Here is a 19284-nt window from a genome sequence, read left to right as displayed (position 1 = left end):
GTTTCCTTCAGCCTGTGTGTTCCCTAAACACGTTGATTCATTACACAACCGATTGATTAAACAAGCACATCCAAGGATGCCGAATGTCCCCTGGAAACGGGGGAGTCTTCAGAGATAAGCCCTGCTAACAGAAAGCACTATTTCACACACATGCAGCTGGGACCTCACCAGAATGTGTCTCTCTGCAGCTTCATTTCTGAGACCCCAGTGCAGTTAATAGAATCCTGAGCTCAGTGGTGTTCTGTTCAAGATTTGTGAGTCTGCCCTATGGTGTTCCGTGATATGTTCTACACACCAGATCCCTAATGACTGACAATGCGTTCAGCCATCTGACCATGCTTCCCCAACTGTGTCCTTAAAGAGATTGTGTCTGGTAACACCTCCATACATCAAGCCTGGAGGGGGAAAAAAAAAGACTGACACTGTGACAGTTAGCCTTTGCTTTGCTGTTGTTGATATCACTGTGTCCCTGTGTTCATCTGTATTGTAACTCATCCATCAGTACAATTCTGTACAGAACCTGCTTGGCAGCCTGCAAGCTGCATGCATGTTTTTATGTCATTGGTGAAAGTCTATTGACTACAGCACGGATATCACAGCCTCTGTACTTATGAGGTTTCAGAGAAATATATTTATTCTGTCCCCCTCCCCCCCACCTCGCTTTTATCCTATCAGACGAACAGTTAGTCTGGGAGCAGACCATAATGATCTCACATTAAGAATGGCTCCCCTTATGACTGGCCAGGCCTCACATCTTTGACCACATCCCTGTTCTTTCACAACAGTTGCTGCAAGATAATAGTAACAAACGCAGAGAAAAAGTGAATGGCTGTTTCTCACCAGCATTTTTATAGTGCACGGAGGTCTTTCCATAGGCTGAGCTTGAAAATGCAGGCAAGCCAACCTGAAGCATAATAGCAAGTGATCCAGATGACTAAAATCATGTTTTTATTAGCAATAAGGAAAACCAGGATTTCTCCGGGTGCTTTGATGAAACCAGGCACCAGCTCAGAAAAGGATCACGAGTACAACACGTTTACCCGTGACTAACCATTGAGTCTGCATTTATTAATGCCAAATGGCCATGGGCCTCAGTGGATTAACAATGCAGAAGCATCTTACAGCATGATGAGCTGGGTGACCAAACTTACTGAGATGCTTTCCACTGAAATTGTAATTTTACATTTTTCTATACTGTCAGTAAGTACATACTCTAATTTTTTTTCCTTTGGTCAGCCTCATTTTTACCTGTACTATGAAGATGACTGTATTCATTAAATGCATTGTTAAAGTGGAAAAAGAGCCCATTTTTATTCTTTTCCTTGATCCTCTGCCTTGTTTGCCATGGGAGACATGTACGTCTAGTCAAGGCAAACAGACAGCTATATATCTATTTTTTTTTCAAATTATCAATGTTGTGATGCCACTGAGATATACAAAACATGTTTGCTGTGTGGAAAAGCCTTTCTAAGATTCAAACCCACTTGGTGTGTAAAACTGGTACAAAATTAAATGAATGAGCAACATTCTGAAGCGTGTTCACTCTTAACGCCTCACTTTACTTATAGATATCTACTGACTGGTAGTACTCCAAACAAATATCTTAGAATGGCAAAACACATTTTGATCCGGGGAACGAAGTTTGCAAGAAAAAAAGTTTTAAATCCTTTGTCCAGGGCTCTTCTCCAGTTGTCAGCATGCCCTGCGGACCTATGGGACTCCTATGGTTAGAGCTGTCATATAAGAAAGCCAGGTGTCAAGTGCTGTGCTGCCCCGCGGCACTTCTAGACTGTATACCATGGATCTATATTTTTTTTTATAAGCATTTAAAATGTACTGCATATTGGAGAAGGATCCTTGCTATTCATTTTCTTCCTATTGCAAATTTACATGAAGTGTTGAGTTTCCCTCTAAGGGGAAAATAGCTAAGGCAGCAACCTGACCTGTTGAGCTGCTCTGTGGAAGCCCCATGGATGCAGGAGTCTCGGCACCCTTAACGCTTTCTCAAAACAGAGAGGAAATGTAGTTTATTCTTTTGAACTGAATGTTTGTGCTTTGTGTTTGTTTCTTATTTATTTATTAACCTCAGTACACACTGTGCCGTAGCAGCACGGAGAGAATGTTCTGAGCCAGAGACTTTTAAACAATGTTATGCAAGATATATTCATCTTAAATGACTTTGCACCTTCCAAGGATGTTGGCATGACATCATGACATCTTTCCAAAGATTTTCAACCTTTTTTTTTTTTTTTTTAACTTGGTTTGGTGAGTCAACTACCTAAGCAGATGCTGGCAATGCTGATTTCTGTAGAGTAGCACTGACCTCTAGTGGCTGATTCGAGTAACTAAGTAACTACAACTGTTCATACATTTTAGCTGCTTTTTTTTTTTTTTTTTTTTTGTCTTTTGTGAACTTATTGGTAGCATGGGTTTCTCTACTCTCTGCATCATACTTAACGTTAACTTTCCTGTGAGGCATAATTACCATCCACGTCATCAAAACTTTGAGTTTTTTTTAAACTTATTTTCTGAGTAATAAGAGAAGGTAAAAGGCAGACATTGGTATTGAGGGCTAGAGATAAATGCCTCAAGACACAAAGCAAGCAGTAATGCAATAAAATAGACAAGAAATGCTTTAAACATCTCTATTCAGCAATATTTGCCATAATAGTCTGTAATATTTTCTTTAAAGGTGTTACTATTTTTTGGTGGTCAGGGTTTTAAAATGTACTGTAACAGACGGAGGGAACGCATGCCTGCATTGCTATTTGAGAATCGGGATCAACTCTCCTTGGCCAGTAGCTAAGTCAGAATGATCCACTGAGGGTGGTCTCCTCTTCAGCCTGAGAGCAGCTGATCATGTCAGTGACCTGTGCTTCGCCCCAGGGCTTTCTCCCTCCTTCCTCCTTTGCTGCTAGCTAAACAGTGGTGCTATTGGGCTCTCTGACAAGGGTGGTACAGTCTAAAAGGCAATGATTCACGTATAATAAAATTATGCTCTCCTTCTGGGGAAGGGCAATGCAGCGTCACATTCACAGCTTTGGCAAGGGATATCAGGATGCCGTAGGTGTGCCGGGTGTCTCTTCCTTTGGCATTTACCATTATGAGAACACAAATTGCTGATTGAAAATATGAGTTAGACTAGCATCAGATATGTTAGCCTGTCTGTCACACTGAAGACAGTGAGTCCCATACACAACAAATGAGAAATGAAAATTTCAAAAGCCAAGTGGTTTCTTTTTTCTTTCTTTTCTTTCTTTCCTTCTTTCTTTCTTTCTTTTTTCCCCAGGATTCTCTCCAGGATCTAGACCTGTAGCTAACCCCTGGCACCTCACTAACCTTGTACCCTGTTTGCCATATATATTAAAAATGAGAGGCATTTGAGACAAGCCATGTGCAGTAAGAATAGTATCAGCAAATTTGAATAACAAATATTGTAAGAATGCACAGGTATTAAATGCTTTGTGGTAAATGGCTCTTAAAAGCTACTCAGGCACCATCAGCCTATTCATACAAGTAAAACTCACTATGTCCTAGGCCACAGTAACCAACTAAACTGGACCTAAATTTTACTTAGCCTCTGAGGTCATTGGTGATTTTGAATTATTGGATAGACTAAATAAAAATACCACAAAAAGAGATGTAAATTTAATTGTATTTCATATGAGGAAAAATATCACAGCTGTACATGGCACAATAGAAGCCCTAAAATTAAGGCCCACTGTTTCCTTTGACACTTGCCAAGTCAACTCAGGTACATTTCTCAGCTTTTCATGATTTGAAGTCACCAACATATGCACTAGTTTGCACTAACAACTGTTCATGGTTGCTAGAGAAGTGATTGTGAAAGGTTTTTTGGTTTTGTTTGTGTTTTTTTTTATAAAATGAACCCTCCCTATTTTATTGATGGTTGATTGATTGATTGATTGATTGATTTTGAAATATCACTTAGACACTCCAATGTGTTTGCTGTTCTATGTTTGGTGCAGGTTTAAAACAAATCACTTTGTATCAGGGAGTCTAGAACTTTCACCTTTTGACTGCCACTAAGATCAACATTCTTCATTTTGAGTTATCTTATATCCATCTCAAGGAAGAAAAAAAAAGCTAAGATTTTTCTCAATAATCATATATATACATATAAATATGTATGCCATCTATATATCATATGTATGATAAGTTCAGCAATATGAACCAGAGAACATTGAGGCAAAAAATTTACCAAATGAAACCAGACTTCTATCTGCACCCCAACTCAGACCAGAGGCTTTCCTAGTTGAGTCTGCTTATCACCATGCCCCACCCCACCCCTTCTGGAGTGTCACTGAGTCTGTTGACTTTGTACTGATATATATATACTTATGTGGCAAGATGGCACTGTTTCTGAACAGCACTGGAATAGCCCAGACTGTATCCTGCAAGCTTAGCACCTATTGCTGCATGGGTCACAGTCACTGTGATGTCATGGTTCCCATCCCACACAATCTGAAGGAGGCTTGGAACCCCCTAGGACCAGAACCACACTACCTTTTCTAGTGACTATGCTCAATGAAAATCAGTGAAGTATTAAAAAGAGGCATTAAAAAAACAAGCAGTTTCTTTTATATTCCTTTTATTTCAGAAAATTAAATAATTAATCTCTCTTCACAAGATGTGGCTAGTCTTCTCATCAAGTATGTGGTTAATGAATGTGATTCCAAAATTCTTACGATTTGGGTTAACATGAACTTTCTCTTTGCTGGCTGCGTTCCTCTGATACATCTGGAGAACAGAGAGAAGGCCCCGGAGTTTTAAGGCAGTTTTTGCTGGCCTACCTTCATAGGGTGACAGGTGAAAGTTCCTGAGTGAGCTTTCCAAATATTATAAAGAACATCCAAGGGACAGAAGCAGACTAGGGATGTGTAGGTCACAACAGAAGACCCAGCAGAGTGTCTGTGTTAGAACCACTGTCTAAAAGCAAGGATTCTGTGGGCAGCCTGTCTCAGGGGAGAACAGAGCAACTACTCCGGCCATCACCTTTCCAGTAAGTTCAGAAGCAAAAATTAATCACTTCCCGACAAGCCTCTGTGTTTTTCTTATGATTTTCACGGGGTCTTTGCCCCACCAAAAGATGTTCTCTTTGCTTCTGTCATTCACTCTTACACTGCTGTTTCCTTTGTGTGAAAGAGCCCACTATTCTGACATTACACTTACAAAACTTGTTTTCAGCATGTAAATCATTCCACTGAAGAGAGTACCAACTATCCAACAGAAAAGGTGTTTACATTAACTGCTATAACAGAAAGCAAATGAAAGGCCGACTGGCCCTTCTACCTTTGCTCTAAAGCTCACTAAATAGCTCCATAGTATTTGCTGATTTTCATTGAAAAAAAAAAAATCAGAAGATGCAATTGATCTACTAGTCTCTCAAATACTAAAACTCTTTGCCTACCCAATTAACTAACTCAATACAAGGAGTAAAAAGGATTTTAATCAAGGAAGGCATCATCTGTATTTCATCAACTAAAAGCATCAGTAACCAAAATTTTGTCTTCTTGGAGATGAAGATGTTTTTTTGGTATCACATGTTGAACAATAAAGCAAAAACTACACACATTCAGGCAAGGGAATTTCTGTCTAACACTCAGTATTTCTTCTATCCATTTTCCATAAAAAAGCTAGGGATTCACTGAACTATAAATGCTTACTCAGCATCCTTGTGCTGCACTTGGTTAGTGAAGTGGGGAGTCCCATCAGGCAGTGGGTGTAAAGCACAAGGAAGTTAAATATTACCATCCTGTGGACTTTGTGACTTCACCCAACTGGTTCACTTTCAGTGTTCCTTGACATTAATATCAATTTTCGTATGTTCTGTGTCTCCTGTGCATGCACATAGTCAGAATGTCAGAAAGAGTCCTGAAGGAACGTGCATAACGTGGTATTGGACAACTGCAGTGGCCTTAAAGACTGGTAGGAGGGACAGGCTTCTAGGGATGAAAGCGATGCTCCAGTGGTGATAACAGGTGCAACACAGACAATGCCCTTTGAGCTTAGTGTCAATTTAGGCAAAGGTTTTGTCCAACTCGCACAAAAATTTATGGTACAAAGTATGGTTATTTTGTTTGAGTACTGCCTTATGTTTACTGGAAGTCACAGCAACATCTGTGTGTTGGGAGTTGAGAGTACTTGAAAATGTGTGATGTGGCAGAAGCCATATTGCCAATGTATTTTGTCTTCCACCAAGCCTGTCATTTGGTAGAAGATGGTGCTAAAAGAACCACACGCTATAAATCCATATCTCACATCTGGTCCACTCTATAGGCCTTCCCTAGAGAAACTCCCACCCCCGTTCTAACAAAGTGTCATAACCTGAGTTACCCATCTTCAGTCATGCTTTTCAGTACATGGTTTCCAGTGACTTTTTTTAACATAAGATTTCTGTCTGCTAATGAAATGTTAACCTGCCGACCTTGGATCCTTCCCTGCCTCTGGCATCCACTCCACTGCATTCACACCATTAAAAGGCAGCATGCAATTAGTCCTATGGTTGGTTGGTTTGTTGTTTGGTTTATAGGTAGGAGTGAATAGTAAAATGTAAAATTCTACACATATTTTAATGGACTCTGCTTGCTTTTAATGGCCTACTACACTTTGATGTGTGGGGTCTTTATTAGTTTACACTAAAATGCAAAAACGTCAAGGTGCCTATAAATTGAAATGGAAGGGCCATGGTAGATATTTTTTAATGGTTTACAGAATCTTATCACATACCTAATTTAAGCCATAACCCCAGTGATGGACAGTCTGTATCTTTTAAATTCCAATTTATTATAATTTATTCAGATTACATCCTGAATGTTATCCCTTGCTTATATCTTCCCATCCCCACCCTCCCTCCCTCTTCTGCCCTATTCCCCTCCCCTGGACCTCTGACAGAAGGGGACCTCCTCTCCAACCATATGACCACCAGACAACAGGTATGAGACCTGACATTCTCTATCTTATACTCTAGGCAATGACTTTTCCCTCCAAGGTTGTCACTGGAATCTTGGATCTGTTTCATATTCCTTCCACTCTCCCACTTCAGAGAGGTTTTTGTTGTTTTGTGTGTGTCGCGGTTGAAATGTCTGGGCACCTGGACTCCTCTCTCGGTGCAGCCTAGAACCAGGTGTCGAAGCATCTTTCTTCTGATTTCTAGGCTTCCTGTGACTTCCACCATTTAGAAAGGCCATCTGTACTCAAATCCCTCCATCCAGTGGCTACCTATGTCTGACTCAGTGGTCCAGGGCAAATGTTCCATCAAAGGATGCAAGAGCACTTCCATTTACAAAGAGTTAGACCTCTGCCTTAGCTAAAGGTAGGAAAGTGTGTGCTTGGAGTGGACACAGGCAGGGTAACTAAGAAAAGGATTGAGGAAAAGGTTTCATGCAGCAAATGACTATTCAAACACATTCTTAAATCATCCTTCACAGATGCCTCCATAGTTTTCTCAACCAAAGGACCCAAGGTAGGATAAATTATCCATCCTCACCCACTAAGCCATGTTCAAAAAAATCTATTCACTAAATTACCATGATATGCCTTCTTCCTCCTCCACCCTCCTCCCTGAAGTAGTAGCTTGGTATACTAGCAGGAACATGGGATACTGGCCCTTAAAGAGCTACTTTGAAATATTGCTCCAACACCTAATAACTGTGTGGCTTTGAGTTTCAGCATCTTTGTTTTTAAAAAAATGTAAAATGACAAACCCATCACAAGACAGTTGCTAAAGGGACAAAAATTAGCATGTTTAAAAACTATGATTATGTGCTTTTTTTCTACTATATATCATGTACTGCTTATTGGCTAGTCAAAAGGTGCTTCTTCAGTGTGATGTAAATAAAATCCCTAGGACACTCTTGACACATAATAGTGACTTACTCTTTTCTTCATGCCCTCTAATATCTGAGCACCCTCATGCCTTTTAATACTTATATCCCAATATAGTTTTCGTTAGAATGATACTTCTATTAAACTCAAAAGAAAGGCTCTAAGCTGTGATATTTTCAGACATGTCTGGGCACCTGACTATTACTGAAGCCATGTGTGACCACATTCCTCAACCACCAAAAAGCTGAGCCACCTTTCTGCCTTCATGGTGAGGCCCTTCTCAGTCTCTGACACAGGCTGGTCCTTGAAACACTGGGTGCTTTGCTACCTCTGTGCTCCTGTTCATGGACTGTACTTTCCTCATTCTCTGATCCCCAACCACCCCAGCCCTTGGAGGACACAGCCAACTAGACTTCTACTCACTCTTGACCCCTTTCTGGTCTCGTTCTTTCCCCTTTTCTGTACTATAAATCGGTGACAGAAACCACGTTGATGCTTGAGTTCTCAAAATGCCTGTTAGTCTTCTGAGCAAACAGATTTCTTTCTTCCAATATTAAATGGCACAGATGTTTCTGTCCATTGTGATAAAGTTACTGTTACAAATAACCCACCACAAATATACCAATTCTTTTGAAGCTTGATTGCATCAGTTTAATGTTTATTATAAATAACATTATATCATACATTATGTTATTATATATGCAATATTATATAGTATAGTTATATATATTATATCCTATATCATATCCTATTCTGCTCTATACAATATCCCACCATTCAGGCAATTTCAAAAATTATTCTTTGAAAAGGAAAGTATAGGCAATCATATTCAGTTGTAAAAATATTTCTATGCTGAAAATGATGCTTTTCCTTACAATAGTTCTCAGGGCCTTGAATATTTTCCATGGTACCTGAAAGTGAAAAACAGCTTTTTAAAAGCCAAGGAATAGTATTGTACATAAATTGTTCCACTTTGTTTTAGTGGAGGAGGGGTACCTCATTTCTCTTGCACCACCAGTTTCTGAATGAGGTCCTCTGATCTTGACTTCTGTGGCTATTTATCTTAGTCTCTGTGTAGTTCCTGCTTTGGGCACATTCTAAGGCTGCACTTCTTTTCCTACTCAAAGGGGGGCACCCTACACTCTCCCCAGGGATTAGGCTGCAGGTCCTTGACTCCATGGTTATGCACATTTCCAAAGCACTATACAGTAAGAGGTTCCAAATTTCAAATTTGCACCACTTGTGGTGGTGCTCATCTTTGTATTCATCTCAGCGGGAAAGAACCAACTGTGCAGAAAACATGTTAATCACATGGCATGAAAAGGTCCACCCATGACTGTGTCCCCTCCATCCACTTCACTCCAACTCCTTCCCCCTGAATTTCTTCTCTCTCATCTCCGCTGTTGATATTTTCCTTTTTGTCTCTCTATCCAACTTTTATTTATAATGTACACGACTTGAACATGCACCTTCAGATCATAATAAAAGAAAAACAGTAATGATGTTAAATCTCTTAGAAAACCAATAATTAAAATGATACAGTCTAATAATTTAATGAAATAGAGAGTAAAATATTCTATTTGTATTCAAGATCTTTGAAGTTCTAAATGAAAAACTATAATTTTATAAATTGCAGCTTAATTCAGAGTAGAAAACTACATGCTCCCTAGTCTATGTTTAAACTACATGCTCCCTAGTCTATGTATAAGCCACATTTTAGGTATGGCTTGTGAGGCAGGGCAGATTTGGGCTTTTATTTTTCATGTGAAGTATTGTTCAGGGTGGGGACAGTGGTCAAGGTTGCCATCAAAAGAACCATCTGATCTTTGAGACATTTGCAATGCAAGGGTGCCAGTGAAACCATTCTTGTTTTTTGTTTGTTTGTTTGTTTTTTGCTTTGTTTTTATTGTTTGTTTGGTTTGGGTTTTGTTTGTTTGTTTCTGTGTTTGTTTGTTTGTTTGTTTTTAAACACGGCCATAAAGACCTCCAGGAGCCTCACAGAGTGTTTTCTTGCCATCTGCCTGTAATTCCAAGCCAGGCTTATTTTAAATCTTCTCTCAATAACATCATCCCTCTGTCCATCTCGTCCTGCCCACCTGAAGATTTAATACAATTGCTTCAACCTTTACATCTATATTAAAGAGGAGAAAACATAGGAAAGGTTATATCTTATAACCATTTTTATTTTCAGGGATGTACCATACTAGGACTAACTTGGCTAGAGTGCCTCTGAGTAGCCCAACTGCGTGCACAACATTGTTCTGGATTTTGCCTTAATCTCTTTTCCATTTAACAAATTTGGGCATGAAATATCTTAAAGTGATCAAATGAAAGAACCATATGATTAACCTGTAGCCAGTCATATGCGCATGAAATATTCTGGAAATCTCCAGCAGGTTTCCAGGGGAGGTCCTCAGATCATTTCCCTGAGGTCAGGTTTGTACATAACACCATTAACCACAGCTATCTCCTTATATCCAACTCAGCTTTAAGATCCAGCAGCACACTGCAAAAATGGTGAATGGTTAAGTCGTTCCCGTTTTGTTGGCTGAGCTCTCAGTGGCCTACTGATGAGTTTATGGACAGGAAGAAACCCTGTCTGACCTTTTATTCATATTTCAATTGTTCCCAAGTACAGATGCCATCTCTGGTGCTATGACGAAAGAATTTTAAGTGTTTCTGTGTGCACCAGGAATGCCATGCATACTGCTGCAACCATGTTTTAGAGGCAAGTGCTGTAAAGAATGCAACTGAGCTTGCTCCTGGGTTTTAGTATTCATTACAGCTTCTCCACCTGTAACTTAAGGAAAAATAGAGAAAAAGCCTAGCCCTCTTCAAGAGCACGGAGGGCAGGCCATTTAAGAAAAAGAAGGCCTCTGTGTGTGCAGGGAGGTGCTTCACAAGGCAGACAGCTACACCACAGTAGAGACAACATTTCTTCCGCGGATTCAGTTCATTAAAATGCACAGTTACAACAGGCTCCCTTAGAGCCCGCAGCTGAATGACCGAAGTCTCCATTTTACTCCAATGTCACACAGAAAGTGATAAGGCAAACATACTGCCCAAACACAACCCAATTTGCTAAAGCCCGGCACCATAAATGCAAAATATATTTCTCAGTCACAATTTAGAAGATGCTAGCATGATTTATAATAGAAGGGGAGAAGTCTTTTGCAGGCAGACACTGGCAGGAGAATACAATTCAGAGATAAATCTGAAGGGTGAGGGTCCACGCTGAGTGCAAGAATGCTCACCCCTTTACTTGCAAATGTATGGAATTTGAATCTCACGAACAGCCTGCATCCGATTCAGGAATGTATGAGTTATACGAAAACTCAAAGGCCACAAAAGCTATTTGTCAAATAAACTGCAGAATGCAGTGTCAGTCTGTGAGGCTCATTTGCAGACCTCAGGATGAGCCAGGGGGGAGGGGCACCAACAGCTGCAGCCTTGACTGCACTGACCGTGCCAGCCAGAATTCAAGCTGAGTGAGTCAGAGCATGGCTCAAAGAGGGGGCTGGCAAGGGAAATTAAGAAACAAAAAAATTAAAAAGACAGAAGTAGTTTTTAATATGCAAGTACTTCTGTAATCAGTCCATCAGTAATGGCAGAGTCACATTCACATAGAGGAGACCTCTAGAGTCTTAGAGGTATTCAAATCAAAGCACCACATGAAAAAAAAAATCTTGCTTTTAGTCCCTGGTGTTGGCGGGAAGTCCAGCTTCTGGTTTGGTTAGACTGGTAGCATGAGATGGCAACTGTTTTGTCCTCTGTGAAATACCACTTCATAAAGCAAGACAACTGTGAAAACAGACAGATACAAAGTAAGCTAGTGGGCTCACAGGTGCTCCGTGAACGGCCTCAGCCCACTCTCGACAGATGTTCCCACAGAGCCGCAAACTGACTTGAGTAGCAAGGTGGAAGGCCTGACATTAAACATTTAAACTGCCAGCTCAGCAATTCGCCACAATGACTAAAAGGTTCCGGGGGTTCCAGGATCAGTCATCACATCAAACATGAGAGGCATCTGCCAGCAACTTGAAAGCCCCCTGCAAACACGCTGTAATAGATTTCTTACTCTATGATAGTTTGACTTAGCACCAAAGAAAGATGCTAGTGCTGATGTGGTTTCCACTAACGATAGCTTCTCCATTTAATCGCCATCACCCGAGAAACTGCCACTGTCATCCTTCTAATCCCCTGTAAAGCTTTGTCCTGATGCTGTCATTTTCTGCAGCCCAATTCCCTTCCACTGTTAATTTTGTCCTCAAACCATAATCTTGTCATCTTTTACCAAACTCACTTCACTAACATAGGTCAAATGGCTAGAAGAATTTACCACCTATTTGACTATTATTAAAATGTATTTTTAATTATGTGTGTGTGTGGTAGCCTTACAAATGCCCACCAATGCACGTGTGTCAAGTCATATGTGGAGGTCAGGGGAAAACTTGAATTAGTCACTTGCCACAATCAAACTCAGGTTGCTGTGCTTGTCAGCATCACTTTTGCCCACTAATGAATCATTTCACCAGCCCTATAAAAATAAATGATTAAAACACACCACACACATCACACACACACACACACACACACACACACACACACACACACACTTGATTGTTGGTGTGAAACCAGTGTAAACATTTGGAGGGATGTATCACAATATTAATATTTAGATTTTAGAAATCTAAACTCGGTGTGAAATGATGGCTATGTAATGCAAGAGCAAACTTTCCAAAGACAGGCATAATGGTTAGTGTTAACTGTTAACCTGGCGATCTGGAACCATGGGGGTATGGGGGTGGGGTTACTCTGATCACCTTCATTGGGTGGGAAGACTCCGCCTCTTGGGGCAGTGCCATTCCCTGTCTGGGATCCCAGAGTGTGTGCATGAACAAGATGATCTAAGCACCAGCATGCTTTCATCCTTCTGTGTCCTCACTATGGACAGGCTGTGGCCAGTTCCTTCAGGCTCCTGCCACCTTGACTTCTGCAACAGACTGTGCCTTGAGCTGTGAGCTAAGTGAAACCCTCTCTCCCTTGAGTTGCTTTTGTCAGCGTATCTGCCCTAGCAACAGCAAGAGAAGCCGAGGCACGGTGCAAAGGAATTCCATGAGGCATCTGCTTAGTCCCCTTGTATGTGCCAGAACAGGTACGGCATTTCATTTTCCCTGAAGGCAATTAAGATGTAAGAGGCCAAAGACTATTTGAAACTTGGAGCCCAGACCATTGTCGAAGTCCCTGAGTTATTGGGCTATTGGAAGACTCACTTTGTTGAGCGCTACAGAGAGAAATCTGATGTGCGTCCTTCAATGGAGGCATGGTAGTAATTAATTCATTTCAAAACAAAACAGAGATGAAAAGAGCCACAAGAGTTTCTGAACAACACAGGGCCTGTGAGTCTGTACAGACTCAACACAAATCTCACTGAACTGCTCTGTGGATTCATTAGTTAATTACTTAGTTAATGACTTTGATGTGTTAAATCTTATTAGATGTTTCTTTACACTTTAATGCATGTGTGAGAGAAATCACTCTGAAATTAGAAACTGGATACACAATTCAAACATACTGCATCTTTCCATGGTATACTTCAATGGGCTTTCTTGGTCTATTTTTTTTTTTCCAGACAACTCATGACAACCCTATTAGACCCCAGTCCCCTAGCATGTATATTTCAGCACTGGCATTAGCTTTCACTTAACACTCAGCATACCCTGGCCAACTCTCAAATAAAGATGCTATTTTATAATAATATAGGATCAAATGACTTTTATCATAAAATAGAATGGTTAGTGCATCCGAGGAAGGCAAAGCTTCAGTTGGGAAAATCTGAGAAGAATTTGAAAACAGGCCTTTCCTCTCCATTGCTGTGATAAAATACCCAGACAAAAGCAACTTAAGAAAGAAAGGGTTTATTTAGCTTACAGTTGTTCCTGGTTACGCTGTACCGTTATAGAGGAGTCACAGCAGCAGGAGCTTGAACTAGCTAGTAACATTACATCCACAGCCAAGAGCACATGGCAATGCATTCATGTGGGCACTCTCTTCAGTCAAGCCAGGGCCTACAGGGTGAGCAGGCACCATCCACTTTAAGGTGGGTCCTCCCTCTTCAATTAACCCAGCTGAAAAATGTCCTTATAGGCCTATCTATAGGTCATCATAATCTAGACCTTAGCCAAACCAACATTCAAAAACAGCCGTCACAGGAAACCCCATGGTGACTGTGCTGCTCTTCGGCAATAGCGATTTGCTTGTCTTCTCAAGGCAGGAAGCTGAGAAACTGGGACAATGGCATAACTGCTTTATCTGTATTCTAATTTGTGGAAGACACGTCTATAATTTAAAACGAGAGAGGCATGCTTTCCCTCTCTCTCCTCTCTCTCTCTTCTCCTCTCTCTCTGCGCGCGCGCGTGTGTGCGCGTGTGTGTGCGTGTGTGTGTGTGTGTGTGTGTGTGTGTGTGTGTGTGTGTGTGTGTAGAACTGAGGACACTGGTGTTTTCTGTCCCTAGAGCAAGAAACAACTCCTCCATTGTCCTTATCACCTCATTCTTCCAACCACTAACTCATCCCCAGGGGTAGATGTGTTTTGGAATTTTATAGAAACAGAATTATAAAGCAGCCCTCATATGACTCCATACCTCTCTCTGGCTCAGCATTATGTTTTGATGAGATACTGGCGAGAGTAGTTGTAGATCTATGAATTTTTTTTTCTTATCTCTCTTTCCCCTCCTCCCTATCTAGCAAAATGTCACAAAATTAATCACTTTCTTATTCAAAGAGCAGATCCCTATGCTACTGTCTGTCCTGCTACATCTATACACAGATAAATGTCCCATCTTACGTATTCCACAGCATGGCTACCTCAGAAATTACTAGAGACAAACATCCTTTGGTCTTATCTTTTGCACTAGTAAATAGAATGTGATCACAAAATACATCTTTTTTTTTTTTTTCCTTCAAAATCTGGCTATGTACAGAGGCTACTTTAAGGAAAACACTGCACTACCTTTTTATTTTTTTAATCTACCATTGTTCTTGATTTTCCACACTCAAATCCTCCAAACGAATTATTGATTCAGCTAATCTCATCTCTTTGTCTCAGGCCTTAAACTTTTAGAAAAGGCAGCCCTAATCTGAGGACTTTAGTATATGTTTTTCGAAATCAGGTAATGTAGTTCACACCAAGTGTTAATGCCTAAATCATTAGTTCTCCAAGGCACGGCCCCAGGACAGCGTGTAACAGAGGACCAATTACTCTCTGATTACTCTCTAATGAGGTCCCTTGTAGAGCTGTTTTTATTGATGTGCTATGAGGGCTCTCTACACCAGAGGACTCTAAGAAATAGATCCCTGGCACTCAAGGCTGTTTTCGCAGTTAGAAGAATATTGAAATTATCTCATGACATCACAGACTACTCACTTTACAAAGACCAATAGAGAAAGGGAGAATAGTTCTATGTCTAAACAGCTGTATCATTGTTTTTCATGCTCATGATCTCGCCCTTCTGTCCCTCCTTGCCCCAACCCCTGCCTCTCCCTATTTAAAGCGTTAAAATGATCAGACATAAGCAATTCTAGCAAGTGTTCAGAACTTTATAATTCATGGCTTCGGTCTCTTTTCCTCACTCTTGATTTCATCTGCTTTTTATTTTCTCCTCTGTTCAACTATCTTTACCTTAAAAAAAAGGGGGGGGGGGTCCTAGTGGCCCAGCATGTCCCTGTCCTAGTAGCCAGAAGTCCAGTTTTGTGTCATAGGTAGAAGTAGTGGTGTTGAGCATCAGTAAGCAAATGATAAATGACTGATGTTGAGAAAGGCAAGACAATTTTTTTTCAGAAGTATGCCCAGTGCCGCACTGTAAAAGGGAGGCCAGCTAAGACTCAAGCACATGTTTATGGTCTCTCTGGGTGTAAGGCAGATCAGGGCCCTGGATCTCTTACACAGATGCCAACAAGAGCAAAGGCATCACCTGGGGAGAGGAAACCTAATGGAGTATTTGGAGAATTCTAGGAAGTAATCCCCAGAACAAAAATGATCTTCACCAGAAATAAGAAGAGAGAAATGGCATACCTAAGCAGCATATCTTTAAAATACTTTTTAAAATGAGTAATACCAGTGCCTTTATTATGAAACAAAATGTGTTGTGACTTTTAACGTATACCATAATTTGATCCACACACTAGAATTCAGATCATGAATGGCTAACAATGTGTTCATTGGACAGAACTGATTTAAGTAAAACTAACTTGTAGCAAAGTGGATACAATATTTTTAAAAACAACAAACAAACAAGAAAGTCCTGATGAATTTAGGCAGGATATGGCTTAATTCAATAAAATAGCCTATCTCTTAAAGGCATATTCTAGTCACTGTCATTACATAGATCTGTCAAGCATACTACTTGTCTTAGTATGAACTATGAGCCACAGCTTGCAGAACTAATGATTTAGGCATTGGCACTTTGTGGGAAGTTTATTACCTATATAAGAAAACAATGGATGAGTCACTGCATAGGATAATGCCTCAGAGAAAGTCTTAACAAAGCTATGCTTAATGTATTGACAAAGATATTTTATATTAAGAAAAGTGGACAGAAAGAAAGAATGTCCATCAAAAAAGTAGATCAAGAATAGGATGACAGACAAACCTAGATGTGAGGCCACATAGCGATGCACTTAAAAGAAAACAGAATGGTCACTGTATTCGCTTTGTGACACGTTGTGAATATCGATCCATTCTTGTTTCTGTGGCTCTCAGTTAGAGTTCTATTTGAGAAGAGTTAATTAATACATTGTACAACACTGCTCCTTTGCTTTCTGATTTTTAGCTACAAGAAGAGTGACACAGCAAGAACAAAGGTTTCCACCCTTTTCTGGTAGGACATATAAAGCAGTCACTTAAGGGCACAATGCTAGGAAGACTAAGTCTTAGTATTCAATTACTGTCTCCATCCCATCAGTCAGTCCTACTATTATATTTAAGCAAACTAGTCCTCAGAAACCCAATGATGATTCATAAATGCCCTCCACAAAGAGGTCTGGATTAATTGCACACTATAGTGAAATACCCATTTCCATAAAATACACAGGAGAACATGTCAAATGTGTCTTTGAATGAGGCTCTGCATTGCTTCTTAGATTGAAGCAGCAATCACAATTTAGATATAATAAATATGTGGCTTTCCTGCTTTGTTACTAAAGCTACCTGGCTAATGCTGAGAAAGGTATCCTGTCAAAAGATGTTTAAACTGACTATCAATGACTAAAACAAAAATGTGTAATCTTCATGATTATAAATGTGACATTATATAGTAAGATTCATAAATTTTTACTTGTTTAATTTCTCTCATGAGGATGGAGAATGGGAAAGCAGTTACCAGTTAAAGGTGCCTGCTGTTCTTTCTGAGGATCCAGATTCAGGTCCCAGTACCCACATTGTTTGACTTGCAACTACAATAAACCCAGATTCATATATATGGATAGTCAAATCTAAAATATGCATATTGACAATCTGTCAGTTGGAGAATTCCATGGCAACCATTCCTTTCAAAAATATAAGTATGAAAATATAAAATGTAAAAATTAAGATATGTAATGTGGAAAAATTGATTTCAGCCCAGATTGTAATGATAAAACTACTAATAGAACACTGTGTATATTTCAAACACTTCTACTACATAAAACTTGAAGTCATTCTGCTTAAGCTTGGCAGGCTCACGGACCCCAGAAGGCTCCCACTTCATGAGACCTGTGTGTCCAGTGTATACCTAGAAGCTGATTTCCGTCAAATACCTTGTGGTTCCAACAATGTATGCCAGGATGACTATATACTATTAAAATGCAAAATGTAAAAGCATTTAGCAAGAGTTCTGAGTGGCTCAGAATCATGGGAGCAAAGCCAGGCAGCAAGGTGGGTTCAGTCCAATTATTCAGTTCCTTCTAAGTGATCCTCTCATAGTTCTATGATCCCATAAGACCACAATGAACCAGTCTTTGCATAAAGCCAGTCCACCTCCAACTTACACACTTGTTTTCTTCTGTTTAGAACGTTCCTTTTAGTCCAGTACATTTTATGTGTTTGGGACCAAATTTTCTGTCCTTTTATGAGCAATTTTCTGGCTAGTGTCGCTGGAAGCATCTTTTCTTTCCACCTCAATTGCTGTTGTTCATTACTGCCATTTTATTTCTATATCCAACATCATTTTCTAAGATTTTTGCTGTATTTTCTACTACGTACATAATATCTATATTTCACAGAAACTTCTACTGAGAAGAAATGCTTACACATACTCTTCTATATCCCAAACGAGGTTAAGGCAGAATTTGAGACAAAGCATTCTGTGATGAAGGGCTGTTTTCTTACACTAATGTGTGCAACTATACGAAGAGGCTTTTTACAGACAAGCCCCCGGGACTCATTTGCAACAAGAGGTATTTACTCCCATTCTTGTCAAAATAAGCATAAGAACTTTGAAATCAGCATGTTTGATTTTATGTATATCATGCTTTAAGAAATGTTTACTACTAGCTACTTGACATAGTTTTCTGAGCACCAAGGGAAGTTTTGGAAATGTGCATCATCCTGTGAATTACACGATCATCAATGATTATAACAGCCCTTTTATATCACACGTGAAACGTCCACTTGGGGGCAACCATTTAATCCATACAAAAAGCGAAAGCCACAAAGGGTCTTGTGGCAGCTTTTCACAGTCAGTGGGCTGGCTCTGCTTCGTAGTAAAGGAGTTGAGGCATAGCTACACAGAGCCTGATTTTGGATCCTAATTATCAGAATTGCCACCTCCTCTGAAGAGATATACCATGCCTCTTCAAACAAAGCCACCTTGCCCTGGTGCAGTACTTACCTTGAGCCCATTGCCAGCTTTCCCCTAATGGTCTCTTAAAACCAAAACCACTTTTCTGAGTGGCAACACTATGCTTAAGATGCTATGAGTAAAGCTTCTCTTGATGTATGCCTTATCACATCTTTTGATGAAAGTCATTTGCTCATTTTTCAAAAGAGTAAATTGAAGCACCGAAACTTTCAGTCATACACTCAAAATCATAAATCTAGGAAATGCAGGAGGCTCGAAGAAGAAACCAAGTGTCTAGCTCCAAAACCATTGCACCACCTTTCTCCCTTCCACTAATCATTAAAGGTGATTTCTCCTCAGAAAGGGTTAGTATTATTTGAGGTGCTTGTTGGTCATGATATTCCCCTTTGCATAGAGAGCCTTTCACACCATAGCAGGAAGAGATCTAAAGGACAGAGACAGCCAGGGGGCTAGGGTATGAATATACAAAGAGGCTTGTCTTAGCTAGCATGACTAAGCTGCTTATGTTCCTCACACTCTGTCATCAAGTCCAGCCCTTCAGTCACAGTGAACCTTGGTCTTTAATACACAGTGGACACATGAACTGGGTCCTTAAAGC

At 40.1% G+C, this 19284-nt stretch overlaps 2 protein-coding genes across 2 annotated transcripts in view; one reads left to right on the top strand and one right to left on the bottom strand.

Moving 5' to 3' along the window:
* Positions 1-19284, bottom strand: part of Ctnna3 (catenin alpha 3) — a 1456883-nt gene that overhangs the window by 833997 nt on the left and 603602 nt on the right. The gene's annotated exons all lie outside the window — the stretch shown is intronic.
* Lrrtm3 (leucine rich repeat transmembrane neuronal 3) overlaps positions 1-19284 on the top strand; it is a 174455-nt gene that overhangs the window by 3309 nt on the left and 151862 nt on the right. The window lies entirely within an intron of this gene.

Source organism: Acomys russatus, chromosome 11 (genome assembly GCF_903995435.1).
Source record: "Acomys russatus chromosome 11, mAcoRus1.1, whole genome shotgun sequence".
Taxonomy (NCBI): Eukaryota; Metazoa; Chordata; class Mammalia; order Rodentia; family Muridae; genus Acomys; species Acomys russatus.
The sequence above is the reverse complement of the archived record's forward strand: the minus strand, read 5'-3'. Positions and strand labels throughout refer to the sequence as shown.